Source organism: Hippocampus bargibanti, linkage group LG10 (assembly GCF_051943395.1).
Source record: "Hippocampus bargibanti isolate YZ-2025 linkage group LG10, ASM5194339v1, whole genome shotgun sequence".
NCBI lineage: Eukaryota > Metazoa > Chordata > Actinopteri > Syngnathiformes > Syngnathidae > Hippocampus > Hippocampus bargibanti.
In genome coordinates, this window is record NC_142743.1 from 22474361 (window position 1) to 22490409 (window position 16049).

Here is a 16049-nt window from a genome sequence, read left to right on the forward strand (position 1 = left end):
CTATTCAACTTTGACGTAATTCATCAGTGAACATTCATCGGGAGAGCGGGTGGGGGAATAATGGTTATTAGTTGCCATGTGAGATTTATGGTCCTGTTCTTATTTGATCAATTTGAAGACTCTACACGGCTCTTAATCATACCCTGCAAATGCAAAGCGCTTCATGCAGAATGGGGTCTAAGGATGAGGAACGAGATTCCAATTCCTTTTTTCATGATCATTTCTGTCAAGTAATTTTGTCCTGAGCTGTCCTTCAGCCAGTTCGACATGCAACAGATGACGCTTAACAGTGTGAAGTTACATTCATTAAATATTGGATGGGGTCTGGCATTCAGTTCAATTTTAGCACCATCATTTAATTATTTTCATTTTTTTTTCTTCAATACACGACAAGAATGGATGTTTATTGAGTCGTACCGAAAATTATAAAAGCTTGGGGTTCCCAGGGCTGACAACCACATTCAAGGTCTCTCCATTTCTGCTCACCTTTATCTTCTCCTTCCCTTTTGCCCTGGCTCACACGGTTTCTCTCTGACAAAAGTAACTGCAAATGAAGGTTGTGTGTTATGTGCCCGTGTGTGTGTGTGCGTGTGCGTGTGCGTGTGTGTGTGTGTGTGTGTGTGTGTGTGTGTGTGTGTGTGTGTGTGTGTGTGTGTGTGTGTGGTGGGGTGTTTTATAACAACACATTTAACCAACAATAGATCATATCTTTGCCTGACCCAAGCCTGGAGTGAAATTTCCCAGAGGGGAAAGAAATACGCGTTGGCAAACTAGATTAATGATGCTCAATGAAAATCAATAGTCGGATTTTAAATGCAATACACAACATGATGAATATAATGTAGTCGAGATACTGGAGGATTCTACAATTGTCTGTATTGTGGTGTATGATGCTTTGAACACAACAATGCCGCATTCTATTGACACTCCGGCGAAGTGAATGTGGGACTTAGGTTCAAGAAGGGGTTGGTGACTTGCTCAAGGGTATCACGCTATCACATAGACTGGTTCCAAAGTCCTTCCAGAGGAGCTGCTGCCACCCCGCCATAAATTGGACTGTCTGACACGCCAGATTCTGCTTCTTTTTCAGAATTCGGCATTATGAGCCCAGCTGCTTGCCAGCTGCACAACATACTGTAAATTTTTTTTTCTTTGTGTGCACAACCGAGCAGGTGCACACACAATATGCACCCAGATGCAAAATAGATCAAGAAATACTGTGATGTAGGTCAATAATGTTGTCCATTTACAACGGTATTCAACCACCGATACAAAGACTAAAGGTCACAGCAATCCAAACATGAAACGTGGTGAAGCGCACAAACGGGAACATTCTGTTGAATGTGAACATCAGGTAAAAAGGTCAATTATTACATTTCAAAGACCGTAAACAATACAAATAGTTACAAGCTGAAAATGGTGCAGTTAAGTCTGTCAAAGCATGTCAATTTGACCATGAGTGGAGCTGAAAACGAAGCATTGTTGCAGCAAAAAAACAACATGTCTCAGAGCTACAGTGCGTGGTCTGCAGGATGAAAAAGAGCAAAATCAAAGTCACCATTGTACTATACATATCAACTCTTTTAACATAACGCACATCCACAATGATTGTCATTGAATGATGCTCAGAAATATAACAAAGGAGCTTGAAATACCGAATGGCTGCTCATCCTAACGCCAGAATTGTTTGTCCAGCCACAATGTCAACCGGTCTCAAAACACAGAATTGCATCTCACATTTTGACTGCTAGATCCGCCGACCAGTCATGAGTATTTAACAAGCTGGAAGGACAACATCTTTGTGACATAGGGTGTGCGCCTATGACAAAATATCACTCCACCAGACAGACCTTTAAAAAAATGGCTTGCAGCAAACACCTTGACACAAAAAAAACCAAATCCTTGAAAAAACAAATTAACCTAGCTTCCTGTGAGAGGTATTGATTGAGCAACATTCTGCCGTGTCATTGGGGGCGAGGGCTGTGCTGCATAATAAACATTTAACACCCCCACATAACTAGATGCAGAGCTAAATCACGGGTGGCGTGTACTGCAGCAGGCTGCAAGGAGATGGAGATGACGAATTGGAAATGCGTGGGCAGGTTTGCACTGCTTCTTTCATAACAGGTGGGTTATAATCAGGATCGCCACACTAATAATGAACGGCACTGTCTTTGAACCAAAAACCCTCGTCAGAACCCCTTCTGTCATTCCCCTCTGAATGTCACCTTTTTTCACTATTATATGATGACATGAAAAGTCAAGGAGAGCCAATTGTTTGTATGCGATGGATTCATTCAAAAGAAAGAACCACAGCAAAACTACATCTGCATGCCCTGCATTCATCGTACAACAAGACCCCCCCCCCCCCGCCACATCCATATCCAAGGAGCAAACTATCAGGATATTCAATTCATCAAAACAGACACAGGTCCAAGAGGGCACTTTTTAATGACATTCATTACTTTGGCTAATTCTGCAGGCAGCCTATAGCGGCCACCTCATTTGCATGCATTGTGGGTTGCACTGAATAAATAATAATGGCAGAGGAATCATTTTTCTAACCTACATATGGCACAGTCACTAGACCTGTGGCTGTGGGGGCAAGCTTGGACCCTGAATAATCATTACACTGATAAAGACAAAGCTAATAGCACTGAAAATTAATGCTCAACATTCTTGTTATTATTATTATCATAGCAGTCATTATTATGCATGAGATGTTTTGTTTTCCATTTACTAAGTCTACGTCCATTTTTGATAATGCTTTTCCACAGACTTAAAATAAAACACCAGGGTCAGTCAGTCAGATAATACGGAGTAACAGCTGGGGCTACATCTGGGACTCCATTTAACCAGTCTAATAGCACATGTGGGTCAGTTCCTAATATTCAGAGTATTACTGTGGCTGAACTATAAAGCTTTACCCAGGAGTGAACTGAGGATTTTTACCTCCCCTTATTATTATCCGAACACATAAATCTAACTTGCTTTGGTAAAATTGTATTAATAGTTACCCAGCCCCTAATTTAAGCCATGAGTGCTTTTTTGTGCTGTTGTTGTCAATATGCACCACATTATGAATATGTCGGCCAGATGTCCATTTTGTTAAGCCTCGTTAATTTAACATTGCCATTTGTTGTTGTTTTTTTTCCAGGTTTTTGGAAAACATTCATATCCCTGATCTTACTAAGAATCATAGTGATTTCTAGCATATTTGAGCACAGGGTCATTCATTATAAATGAACTTGGATATCGGACTTTTTGTCTAAATGTAAATAAAAAGAAAAAGTGTGACCCCAAAAATTACTTAAAAATTGTTCTTGTGTATTTCTTGTATGACGTGAAGGGACTAATATTAACTGTTTATATTGGGAGAAGCTCTATATAATACTACTACTACTACTACTAATAATAATAATAATAATAATACATTTATAAATGCCTTTCAAAACTCTCAAGGACACTTTACAGTCACGGGATATTTTTTCTTAAATGTATCTTATATGTAGAAATCTTTATCTGAAAGTACTTAAATGTTAAAATAAAATGTCCAACCTTTGTAGGACAACTATTTACTTCTCCATTTCCTTGAAAAAAAATGTAGTAAGTAAGAATCAACATGGCAGGACAATTGCCATGTTGCCTTTTTGAAAGCTATATGTGCATCTTTTTCAAATGAGCATTCAATTGTCGACATATTATAAAAAAAGAACACAGAATAAAAATACGCTAAAAAGCCTTTGCCCACAAGGAAGCTATCAGCCCTTCTGAATCACCATTTTGCTAAATGAATCACCATGACAACTGGATCATGCAGCCCTATTTGCAACCACATGGCCTCATACAAACCAAATCGCAGAGATGCTTTGATTACATATTTCAAAGGCAGCAGAGCAAAACTGTAGGGCCTCCATTTTGTGCAAAAAGTTAACACAGGTTAAAGGAAATAAAAAGAGGCAGCATTTATCATTTCCTGTTTATCTGATCAGTGTCACGGTGAATAAATGCTTTTCTCCCCACTCTCTGCTGCCTCCTCCCAGTCTAAGAGGGCAGATTGGCATCTCGAGCAGCAAATGAGATTGGCTGCATAAACGGGAATGTGCCATTCTCTGAGTGTCAACTGCAAGGAATGTGTGTTTACTATTTAAAAACAAACAAATAATCTGCACTGAAATGCATCCTGGGTGCAAGAAGTGCAGAATCTGTGCTTTTTGGTCAAAATTAACACCAGGGTGTTAATATAGCAATTCAGTAACATGAAAATAAAATAGATGCAAAAAAAGCACTTACCTGTCATTGATGAGCCAGCGATCCAGAATGAATATAAAGAGAGAAATGAGAGAAAATTATTATTAATAATAAAGTACGTCTATCCATAACCACAACACAATTAAATGAAAAAAAAAATCATATACACGAAAATACGATAACCAACAGAAAAATACAGTGAACCCAAAGCAAACCCGACATGTTTGGGAAATTAGTTCATCCATACTGTACACATACAGTATTGTATGCACATAAATACAATACAGTATCTCAACGATCTAACCTCCTCCTGCATTAGAGCAAGGGTATAATGACACATGCACGGAACAATCAATACAGGGGTAAACTGTAAGAAAAATGAAAGAAATGAAAACAGATAAACATCATATTGCTGCATCGAAACAGCAGCCACAATTCAGGTAAGGCTCTTCCTAACAATGGTTGTATGACTTTCAGGTGGCTGCTTCGCATGGCAGTAAAGTTAAAGGTTTGTGGGTTGGAAGATTGTAGCTGAGTGACACTAAAGGATAGTTATTTGAAAAAGTATGCTTTTGCAAATAACTGCAAAAAAATCCCATTATTAGGGAGTGTTGTGTATGGAATTTTGAAAGGGGGGAAGCATTATACACATAACTGCAGGGTGTAAGATAATTGCAGGGAAAGCCTACATGGAGCGCCATCACCAGGTGGCTGGCATAGTCTACCGAAACATCTGTGCGGAGTATGATGGTCAAGGTCAAGGTCAAAATGGGAAACACCTCCAAAGGTAGTAGAGAATGACCGGGCAAAGATCCTGTGGGACTTCCAGATACAGACTGACAAGATGGTAATGGCCAACCAACCAGATATTGTGGTCATAGATAAAGGGCAAAGGATGCCGTTGTCGTGGATGTAGTGGTCCCGAGTGATGGAAACATCAGAAAGAAGGAACATGAGAAACTCGAGAAATATCAAGGGCTGAGAGAGGAGCCGGAGAGAGCCTGGAAGGTGAAAGTGACAGTCGGGCCTGTGGCAGTCGGAGCACTCGGGGCAGTGACCCCCAAACTAGATGAGTGGTTGCAACAGATCCCGGGAACAACATCGGATAGCTCGGTCCAGAAAAGCGCAGTGCTGGGAACAGCACGGATACTGCGCAGAACCCTCAAGCTTCATGGACTCTGGTAGAGGACCTGAGCTAAAATGGGGGACGGACACCACCCAAAGGGGGTGAGACAAGCTTTTTTTTAAAAATATTTGTATATACATATTTTAGATTATGACATACAGTAAAGTCTCGTTATATCGATATCGGATATATCGATAGTCCCGGTTATATCGATACTATTTCTATGCACACACGGAGAAAATTACATGCAAACAGGGTCGGATATATCGATAGTCCCGGTTATATCGATATTTTTTCGGACTCCCTTGAATATCGATATAACGACACTTTATTGTATATTATCTGTGTCTTTTGTCATGTCTACCAGCATGCAACATGTGAAAAGCTGTTTTGCCACATTGAGAACTTCAGGTCACTCCTGAGTATGTTATTGAGTGTTTGGAATCAATCAAGTGATGTGCTCTTCATGTAAAAAGTACACAAGTCGATTAGCAACATAAAACAAAACGAATATTTTCCAAGCATGTAATACGAAAGAGGATTAAAGTGTCTACACAGATCTGCCTCATTCCGACCTATCATAATCCATTAAGTGTCAACTTCAGCAGCAGTAATTCAATCAATCTCATAATAGAAATGGTTGTGTGGAGCCCCTGCTGTGGGGCTTACTGATAGTGTGCTAAGAATGACAAGGTACATTAAAATGTTCTGGAGCATGACTCTCTCAAAAAAGGCATTGGCTGCAGTCTGCATGCACCAAGGACATGCACCAGTAAGGTCAGGATCAAACATTGGTGGAATACTGAAGAGGTTGTGGATATTCCGAGCACCCGCTCATCCTCTCATTTCCAAAGGTAAAATGGATAGTTGAAAAGTAGAATACGCTTTTGGAAACGTTCTACAAGTGGCATATGGAAAAAGGGCACCGCAAAAGAAAATGTGATGACAAAAATCTGCATGTCCAAGTATATCACTGGATGTTTTATTTCACAATAAGATGACTGCTAAGAACAATAACACCAAGAGTAGAAAACAATCATTGGATTGTATGGATTTCTTCTTTAATCCAATGCATGAAATTTGGTTTTGGGATTGAGATGGTGACTTAAAAAATATGCAATGCATCAAATAAGTATGAACCCCTGAGAAATCAGCGTATGGAACAGAATCAGACAGGGGAATCAGCATTTGGGCATACAGTATGTTGTTTAGAAACACCAATTAAACTGGTTCCTAAAATATCCCTCCTTCGTTGATCGTATCGTCGGCCTCCATCGGTCATGGCTGACCATGGATGACTGTCCTATCGGTGGACAGTGTGCCTGGGCGGTGTATTATGGAGAGCAGATTGTCGCCTATGCAGCTTGCTCCCCCTCTCCACCACGCTGACTGGACCAAAGGAACAGCTGAGCTGATACAATTTTGGGGTCAGTATGGTCGCAGGAGCTGCCGCAAAGGTAGCGGAGTTCGCCACCAGACCGCCTTAGGTGCGCCATTACCGGATTGATTTCAGGTTTACTCCCATAGGAGCTGCCGGAAAGGTGGCGGATCTCGCCACCAGACCGCCTTAGAGGCTCCGGAGACTCGTGGATGGCGGGGTCGTCTTTACACCCGTGTAGGTCTATAGGACCTACTCACTGCAAATGTACAGCACCTGGTATTCCCAGGCGGTCTCCCATCCAAGTACTAACCAGGCCCGACCCTGATTAGCTTCGGAGAATGCCATCGTTGAATGATTTAATTTTAAACATATCTCTTTGAAGTCCCAAGGTATTAGCATTGGCTTGAATTAAATATTGGGCCAAACAATGTTTGCCAATGAAACACAGGTCGGTTATTACAAAGGGTTATTATGTGTTCACCTCTGCGCATTGCATTGTGATAAAAAACAAAATTGGCTTGGAACTTGCTGTGATGGCAGCATCAAATACATACTCCTGGAGTGGGAAAAAAATAAATGTTTACATACTTTGAAGGTGCTCTCTAAAATGGTTGGATGCCGATGAAAAGTAAACTCATTTGGGATGGATCCAAATAAATTAAACAAAAATAAAAGAAGTCATCAGTGTATCTATGTATTTATGTGTCACTCTATCTATATATCATTCTATCTACAGTATCTCTCTCCCTCACTCGATGATTAGATTTTGTTTGCTTCTTCAATTAATTACGATGGACAACAAAGTACAGGTCCATTCTTCTCAGTCTTGTTTGAACATAAATGAGGAGAGAGACGCCTGTCAGATATATAGATACCTGAATTTTTGCTCAGATACAAAGAATCCTGCTAAATGACAACTAGTTTTCTGAATATTTTATTGGTCATGTGTTTTTGACAATAGTTGAAGTATAATTTCTTTTTAAATTTAGTTGATGAGTAAATTTTTTGCTTTTCTACTTTCATTTCTTTCATAACTTTGCTGCTGTGAAATGTAAATTTCTCCACTGCGAGACTATTAAAGGCAAATCCAATCCAATCCAATCCAAATGGTCCTGAGGTGGGACAAATGGGCTGTCTTTGTGTGCTCTGCGATTGGCTGGATACCAGTCCACAGTGTACATTACATACGGCATAACTGGCCAATCACTCGATCTTTGTGTAGTACAAATGTGTCCATTTCATTCCATGACTCATATACCCATTGAGCAATATTCATTTAAAGCACTAAATCTCCCTTCTTGCTCAACTCTGACACAAACAGTGGAATGCACAGTCAAAAAGTAGTATCCACTTTTGGAAACATTCAACAAGAGGCACATCCAGTGGTATGCACATACCACTGAAGGTGCCAGTAGGTCCAAACATGCAAATAGTACAAGGTTGAAGACAATGTTACACAAAACACAGAGCCTGAGTAACTCACAGCGATATACTTCATCACAAGTTTAAAAGCAACATGTTTTTTTAATTTATTTTTTGCTTTACCTGTGAAACCACACATGTTGAAGTGCAGTAGTATGGCTGTCCTAAAAACATGTTTCAATGAAATTAAATCAGAATTACAGCGTGCACTGTACCACCCTACTGTTATAGTTAAAATCATATGGATGCACCCTTCAAGCTAATGTTTTTTTCTCCTCTGTCGGAGGCCTTTGAGACCTGTGTGTGGGAGTGGGAATGACGATTGTAGTTTTAAAGCTGGCACTAATGAAGCCCAGGGGTACTTTACGACAATGGTAGAATGTTTGATGAGAAGGTATTTGGTCCGGTTTGTGCTCCAAAACTGGCTTACATCTGATTCCAGGATTAAGAGCTTTTGTTTTGAAGTGTGGAAAAAAGAGAATCAGTTGGTAAAAGTTCCTAAATTTCTCTTCTCTGTGAAACTTCCTATTATAATGTGCAAGACCAAATGCATGGTTTAAAATCAAAATGATTCAGCCTAAACGAAAGAGGCATACTTTTTTTTCATATTTAGATTTCTTTGTGAAATCTTACTGCCGACCCCCTTCCACAACAGCCACACACACCCATAACCAGAAAGCCGTGTGAGATACTGTGCACTCCTACAAACTGACTTGTACTCCTACAGCTCATTAATGTTTTTAAACAGGACATCTGGGTTTTAGCAATTTGTGTTCTTTGTTTGTTGAGGACAGTTTTCGAAACTTGTATATTTTGATGAACACACATTGCGGTGCCTCAAAGAGGCCACCTTTTGGAGGAACAACCACCATTTGTTTCAGCAAAACTGTAAACATAATGTCATGATGGAAGATTTCAGGCATTGCATTTGTCACACATTATTTAAACATAGTGCCTGTGTAGGTTTTTCTCCAGGCTCGCATTCCAAAAATATGCATGGTAGTTTCACGAAAAATTCAAAATTGTCCCAAGGTGTCATTGCATGGATGGATGTGCGTTGATGTGTGTGTTGTATGATTGGCTGTCAACCGATTCAGTGTATACCTCCTGCCTAAAGTCCGATGGAATAGTCTCCAGTATACCCATTACACGTGTGAGGATAAATTAGTTCAGATAATGAATGGAATACGATTACCATATTAGTATAAGAACTTATTATTAGTAGCATTTCAAGTGTCATCAAAAGGTTTTTGTGTTCTTCAGAGTACCATGCACTTATATGCATAAATATGATATTATTTAAGAATTACATAATGACTAATATCAGTGTTTATGCTCATGCTGAACATTAATTGGTTTATACACTATGGAAGGCATAAAAATGTGCAATTCATTTTTGTGCCTGAGCAATGCAATAACAATTTTATGTGGTAGCTCGACAAAACAACCGGCATTGTGAGTTAAAGGTTTGGAGGATAGAGAATGTACAGTGCCAAAATCCAATCGAACCAGATGGTCCCCAGAATGAGGAGCGCCGATAGCAACCTACCTTCCCCCTTCGCAATTTAGTGTGCATGGCACTACATCAAACCCCCACCCTTCAATCGATGTAATGGAGCTATCTTCCACATTGCATTGGTAACAAAATTACATTTTCACTTCCAATTTTAAGGAACCCAGTTAGCTTGAACTGTAAAAGACATTGCATTTTAATTTGAAATTTAATTACATTTGGGTGCTGGTGGTGGTGGGGTGGGGGTCTTGAAAAGTATAAACAAAGCTACATCAGGTAAACAAGGAAAAGAGTTCATTTTGCAGAATGAAATAATCAGTGAGAAGAATGTTTCCTTTGCAAGCCTCACAAACCACGCATCAACACATCCCACATTCACAGTGAAAGGAGGCAAACTTGTTTCTGGCTGATGGAGAGCAGACCTATCCATCAATCAAGAATGATGAGGGCATCTCAATGCAAACACATGCAGCACCCAAAATCGTTGCAATTCACACATCTGACATAATCATGTTGCATTTGCTTTGCCCAAGTTGAAAACAATACTTTCAGATACTGGAAGTATGCAACATGACCAATAATTCAACTTCAAACATAATAAGCACTTTGTTTCTAAAGTTTGAAATCAAAAGAACAAATTCTTTCGTGTCCACATCTCAACATGAAACGAGACTGTTTTTGTCTCCCATGAACATTGGGGGAATAATGTCCATTAAAGAGAAAACGAGAAGTAGATTTGACAAATATGATTTGCTGAGTGAACAGTGGAGTGTTTCGGTCAAGTCCTGCCATAAGGGCCTCAGCAGGGGTTGGAAGCATGGGATACGCTCTCCAGTTATTGTTGTTTGAGAGGCCACTGAGCCTCTTGATCCCTGGGTAATCTCCAGCTATCAGTCTGAGTTATCGCCTCTCCTCAAATAGGTCACCCCAGCAGCCTCCATTTTTTGGCTGAACCCTCTTCTCCATACAAAAACACACGTAAACACACGCACACATACAGAAAAATACATAACCAAGAATCCCAGGCTATCAAGCGTGTGTCAGATTTGAATCAAGCTAAAATGCACTGAACATTACACCTTTGGCCAAACCTATAACACCAAAATATATCAGATTATCTGATGAATATATCCTCAAGGGTTTATGATGAGTATAACAAATCAATATAGATTTTTAAGTTACTGCCTTGGGGGATACATTTTGATTTAAATGTATAAAATGTTATGATAGATGGTGGAAATTTCACCATTAGATCAGTCCCTAAAGTGTTCCGGGGTGTAATTGTTTTCATGGCTGGGGCATAAATACTTCCATTCAATGAAGATGGAGTAAGTGACCTACTGGGTATGCCTCTTTCTGATGCCCTGAGTTAAATCCCAAATGTAACCATTTGCGGGTAAATTCACATGATTTTGACCTCTGAATAGATGCCATTGAGGATGGCTGAACACTTTGTGTCCCATACTGCTGCACTTTAGAACCAATACATCACTTCCCATTATCTAGTCCCCACCCCGGTCACACTGCAACACTGCGGGCCATTGTCTTGAGGTTTGGTGGAAAACGGGCAGCATCGGTCATGATTAAAAGAACAATTCATCATCTAAACTACTGGCGCTTGACAGCATTTCCAGTATCATCAAAAGGTCTTTGTGGTGCCCTTCCCAGAATCCCATGCTTGCAGCAGACACGACAACAAAATACTTTGCATTTGTTATCACCACAGAGGAACGTGTTATCTTCTCTTAAACTACTTTGTGAATTGGGCAGTGCATAGTAACACAGCTTCATTTTGCTATTCTTGTCTGTCACCGCAAATGAGCTCAGAAATATGTATATCGAGCATAATTCTTTCACAGGTAATGATCATGAAAAACTTGGGACTGATTCAGTTGCCTTAGCTGACCGACTTACGACAAAAACTAGCATAAGCAGAGTACATGTTGTCATATCTACGGCTGCCTGTTTTTTGTCTTTTTTTCCATTACATTACTTGATTGTCTATGACTGACTCTATTTCAAAAAAGGGATGACTAAAATTGCTCTCATTTCGCTTTTTGTGTAGCTTAAAAAATAAAAAACAAAAAAAAACACATGCACAAAGTTATGTGTCCGGTTCCAACTTCATTGTAGGTAGGCGGTTGTACTGACCAAAACAATTTATGTTATGTGAGCCCCCATCAAAATTTCATGGGCATAATTTGTGCAAGAGATAACAGCTCTTGACAGTCCCACCCACATTTCAAGCCTTGAGGATCTAGAGCAAATGGAAAAGTAAAGCTGCAGGGCTCCTTGTTGCTTCACATGCCTGATATTTGCATCGTCAATTGCAGCAGTGCAAAGGATTGGTCAGAAAAAAAGAACATTTGGACAATGGCCTCAAATTTAATTGGTTTTATATGATCAAATATTAGAGTTACACTAGCCAATACCAATCTTGTTGACAAGGATGAGAGAAAAAGAGCGAGAGTAAAATCCACTTCCATGCTCGCTATCAGGTATGTATGGATGGTACACGTAAATGTGTTTTATGACATTATGTCCCCATATTTATAATGTCTAAATTACTAGTGGATAAAATAGCAGGCAGGTCTTGTTATAAAAAATGGGTGAGAATCCCGCACCTGCCTCTCCAATGTATCCATGCTTTCTTCATAACCATCGTCCACATCCTATTTCTGCGTGTCTTCGTAGACTGCCAGACTCTTTGAAGTACATTTCTAAAATGTCCGACAATGTGACATATTGTATGGGCAGGCTCTAAACCTCATCAGAGCTGGCATTACAAAACCTTTTACACATAGTGGGTCATAATAAATCCAGATTTTTAAGGACTACCAGGCACATATGTGACCTGATCTTTTGAGACAGATCATGGATAAGAAGTGAAGACGTCAAATTTAGTGCCTCCATGTGTGTACAAAATAAAACAAGGCAAAGTGAAGAAAGTTTTTTTTTTCTCCACGTTTTACATAGGTAGATGATACCTCTCTCTCTCTCTCTTGTTTTGAATAACGCTGATGAAGGAAATGGCAAATATCCCTAGTCTAGAAGGCTATGCCTTACATTGTGGCTCAACCAATTTGCTGCAATCTCTCCAATAGGAAAGAGCCAGAATGCTTCTTGTAACATATCAACACCCATTGAGAATTCGTGATGATTCAAGCTTTGCGCCTCACTGCAGAAGGTCGGCGGTGGTTTGGCAATGTGCTCTACTTGACTAATTAAAGTCTAAACCAGGAACGTATAATTACAAATTGGAGCTGCCATTCAGCTGGCTCCAGAATGAATGCTGAATTTAGAGTCAAGTAAAAAAATCCACATTTCCTACAAGTGCCGTTACTGAGTCACAATGGGAGCAGGCATGAGTCAATGAATTTGTGTCTGTGTGTTAATGAGAAACGCACTGAAAGCATAAATAGAGATAAAGCAAAACAGACAACAAAGGGTGTAAAAAAAGACACCCTATGGCATATAGATATGATTTATGAAGCTATATTTAGCCCAGGCGATACTGCTTTGGACCCCTAACCATGGGCCCTTGAAAGGTACGAGTAAATGCTAACATCAACATGAGACTCTTGCAGAACAGAACAGCCCACCTCTACTGTGTGGCTCAGTGACAGAAAGTCATGTCCACAAGCTGTCAACCTTCCACACAAAAGCCTGCGGCAAATACTGACATAATCAGTTAAATGTCTGTGGAGTGTATGACTCTTCTCCCAGGATATCTTGACCGAGTAGAAACTACTGAACAACGAGGTTAAGTGTCATTTCAAATGTGAAAGTAACACATGTAGTTTTTCAAATGTAATTATGATTTGTGCCGAGCATGTCATATCCAGTGCCTGACCGCCATTATTTTTCTAGACAAGTATGCAGATTACAAATGTCCTCAATCAGGGTAATTATTTATGCTGATACATTCTGTGTTACAACCAAATAGGGTAAGCCTGCGTATGGATGAAAATGCCTGAGGGATTTACAGCATCATATTGTACATACGCGGCTTGTCTCCCTTCAGAAAAATAAATATATACAGGTCATATAATGGACTATCTAAACGATTATGTTTCCAACAAAACCCACTAACCAATGTTTGTAACACGTACAAGTCGATAAAATAGCATCGATTCCCACCCACTACACCCACGGCCATTAATGGTCTGGGTGAAAAAAATGCTTCCCTAAAACACGAATGAGACAATGTCATAAAATATCAGGTACATTGCTGATAGAAATCACATCTAAGTGTTTACCTTAAAGGACAACCGACGCCTCAGAACATGTTGTGTCCATAATTTGTAAAATCACTTCAAATGATTTCTACTGAGCGTATTTTACAAAGATTCCACCGCATATAGCTATATTTTACATTTTACAGACTGGCGCTGAATATTCAGGAAGTCTTGGTTTTGAGTTGGTGACGATACCGACCGTGACGTCACGGTAGGTATCGTCACTGACCGAGAAAGCCACACACAATGCATTTTGCCGTACTTTGTTTGGTCTGAAAATGTCGTGTTGATCCATGTTGATGGCGAAATTAGAAGGAAAACACATGAATAATACGATGGTGAATCGTTGTGTGTTGCACCAAGACTACTATTTGATACTTGCTGACACAAATTCCCAGCAGACAAATCAGCCAATTTCCAACCGAGCTTGGGCGCCATCTTGTGCATTTTCTGGGACGCTACATTGCTGTCATTGAATTGATATGGGAGGACTCCTTTAATCGATTGCAAACATTTATGCTTTCCTCTTCAGAACTATTGGAATCATATTCATAACTGGATGAGTAACAAGAAAGCATCTCAGAATCTGAACTCCGTAAGCCCATTGTTTTGTTTCTTGAGCAAGGCAAGACGACCCTGCGTGACGTCACAAACAAGGGGGTGGACTTTCTGAAAATCCCCAGTTTCGAGTTGATTTGTGGCAGTTTTTGGACACTTTAAGTCATTTTTACTGGTGTTTTGCATTTGACTAAAAATATCAACCTGCGTGTTTTAGGTATATTAGATGCTATAAAACGTATTTCTGATTTCAGTTAGGAAACAAATAAATGGTGTTGGTTGTCCTTTAAACTATTAGCCAAATTTATTCACTTTATATTGTTTTGTAACCAAGGAATTATTTGTAATGAATATGCCGTCGACATATTTTAACATATGCATCGAGGCCATTCTGAGGGCATAAATAAATTAATATAACTCTGTAGGAAAGACTGGACCGAATGTGGAGAGCTCTTATGTGCATCATTCTCAGTTTCATTTGATCTTTTCTTCATTCCGAAAGACTTACATAACGATTGCATGTATTAATAATGCAACAGAGATAGCCTTGCATGCAATATTTAAGTAAAATGGCTAAAATAAATAGCATGTCAACAGGTCATATACATTTCACTTCATTCAAGAGCTAATTACATTGCTTGCAGTATTTGAGCTGGTGCTGCGGTAACCTTTCGTTCAAATTTACGCATTGTTCGTCCTTTTCTTGCAAGCCCGTCATTTGCACCCATCAGCTTGAATAAAGAATGATACTTGTTTACATTTGAACCCCGAAGCGCCAATATGATATGCGTGTGGGGAGACTTCATCATTCACTTCTCTCTTTGATATCAACGTCTAGCCTTGAGCTTTTGCGTGGCTGACAAAAGATGAAGTTCACGGGGTTGATACCATCACAATGCACAGCCATCCCAGGAATACTGCCAAATGTGCTCTGAGGTTCTTACGTAAAGGACAACCGACGTCTCTGGAGAAGTTTTGTCCATAATCTGTTAAAATGGCTTCAAATGACTTCTACTGAGCGTATTTTACAAAGATTCCACCGCATACAGCTATATTTTACGTTTTAAGACTCGCGCTGAATATTCCGGAATATTTGAATTCATCAGCCCGTGGAAACGGGCTGATTAATTCCTTACACGGAGCTTTGTCGCCATTTTCTGACTCTTTTTGGTGCTACATTTCCCGCCCTCTGATACCTCAAAATGGCACGGAATAAATTATTTAATCGATTGCAAACATGTATGCTTTCCTCTTCAGAACTATTTGAATCATATTCATAACTGGATGAGTAACAAGAAAGCATATTCTTTGAATCTGAAGCCATTGTTTTGATTCACCAGCAAGGCAAGACGTCTTGGGGTGACACCACGAAACAAGAGGGCAGGACCTTCTAAAACCGGCCACTTCCGGTTTCATTTTTTTGCAGTTCCAGCACAATTTAAGTCATTTTTATTGGTGTTTTGTATTTGACTAAAGATATCACACTGTGTGTTTTGGGTATTTTAGATGCTATAAAACGTTTTTCTGATGTCAGTTAGGAAAAAAAAATGATGTCGGTTG

At 39.7% G+C, this 16049-nt stretch overlaps 1 protein-coding gene across 1 annotated transcript in view; it reads right to left on the bottom strand.

Moving 5' to 3' along the window:
- The window catches only part of ctnna2 (catenin alpha 2), a 178538-nt gene that overhangs the window by 87241 nt on the left and 75248 nt on the right, over positions 1-16049 (bottom strand). The gene's annotated exons all lie outside the window — the stretch shown is intronic.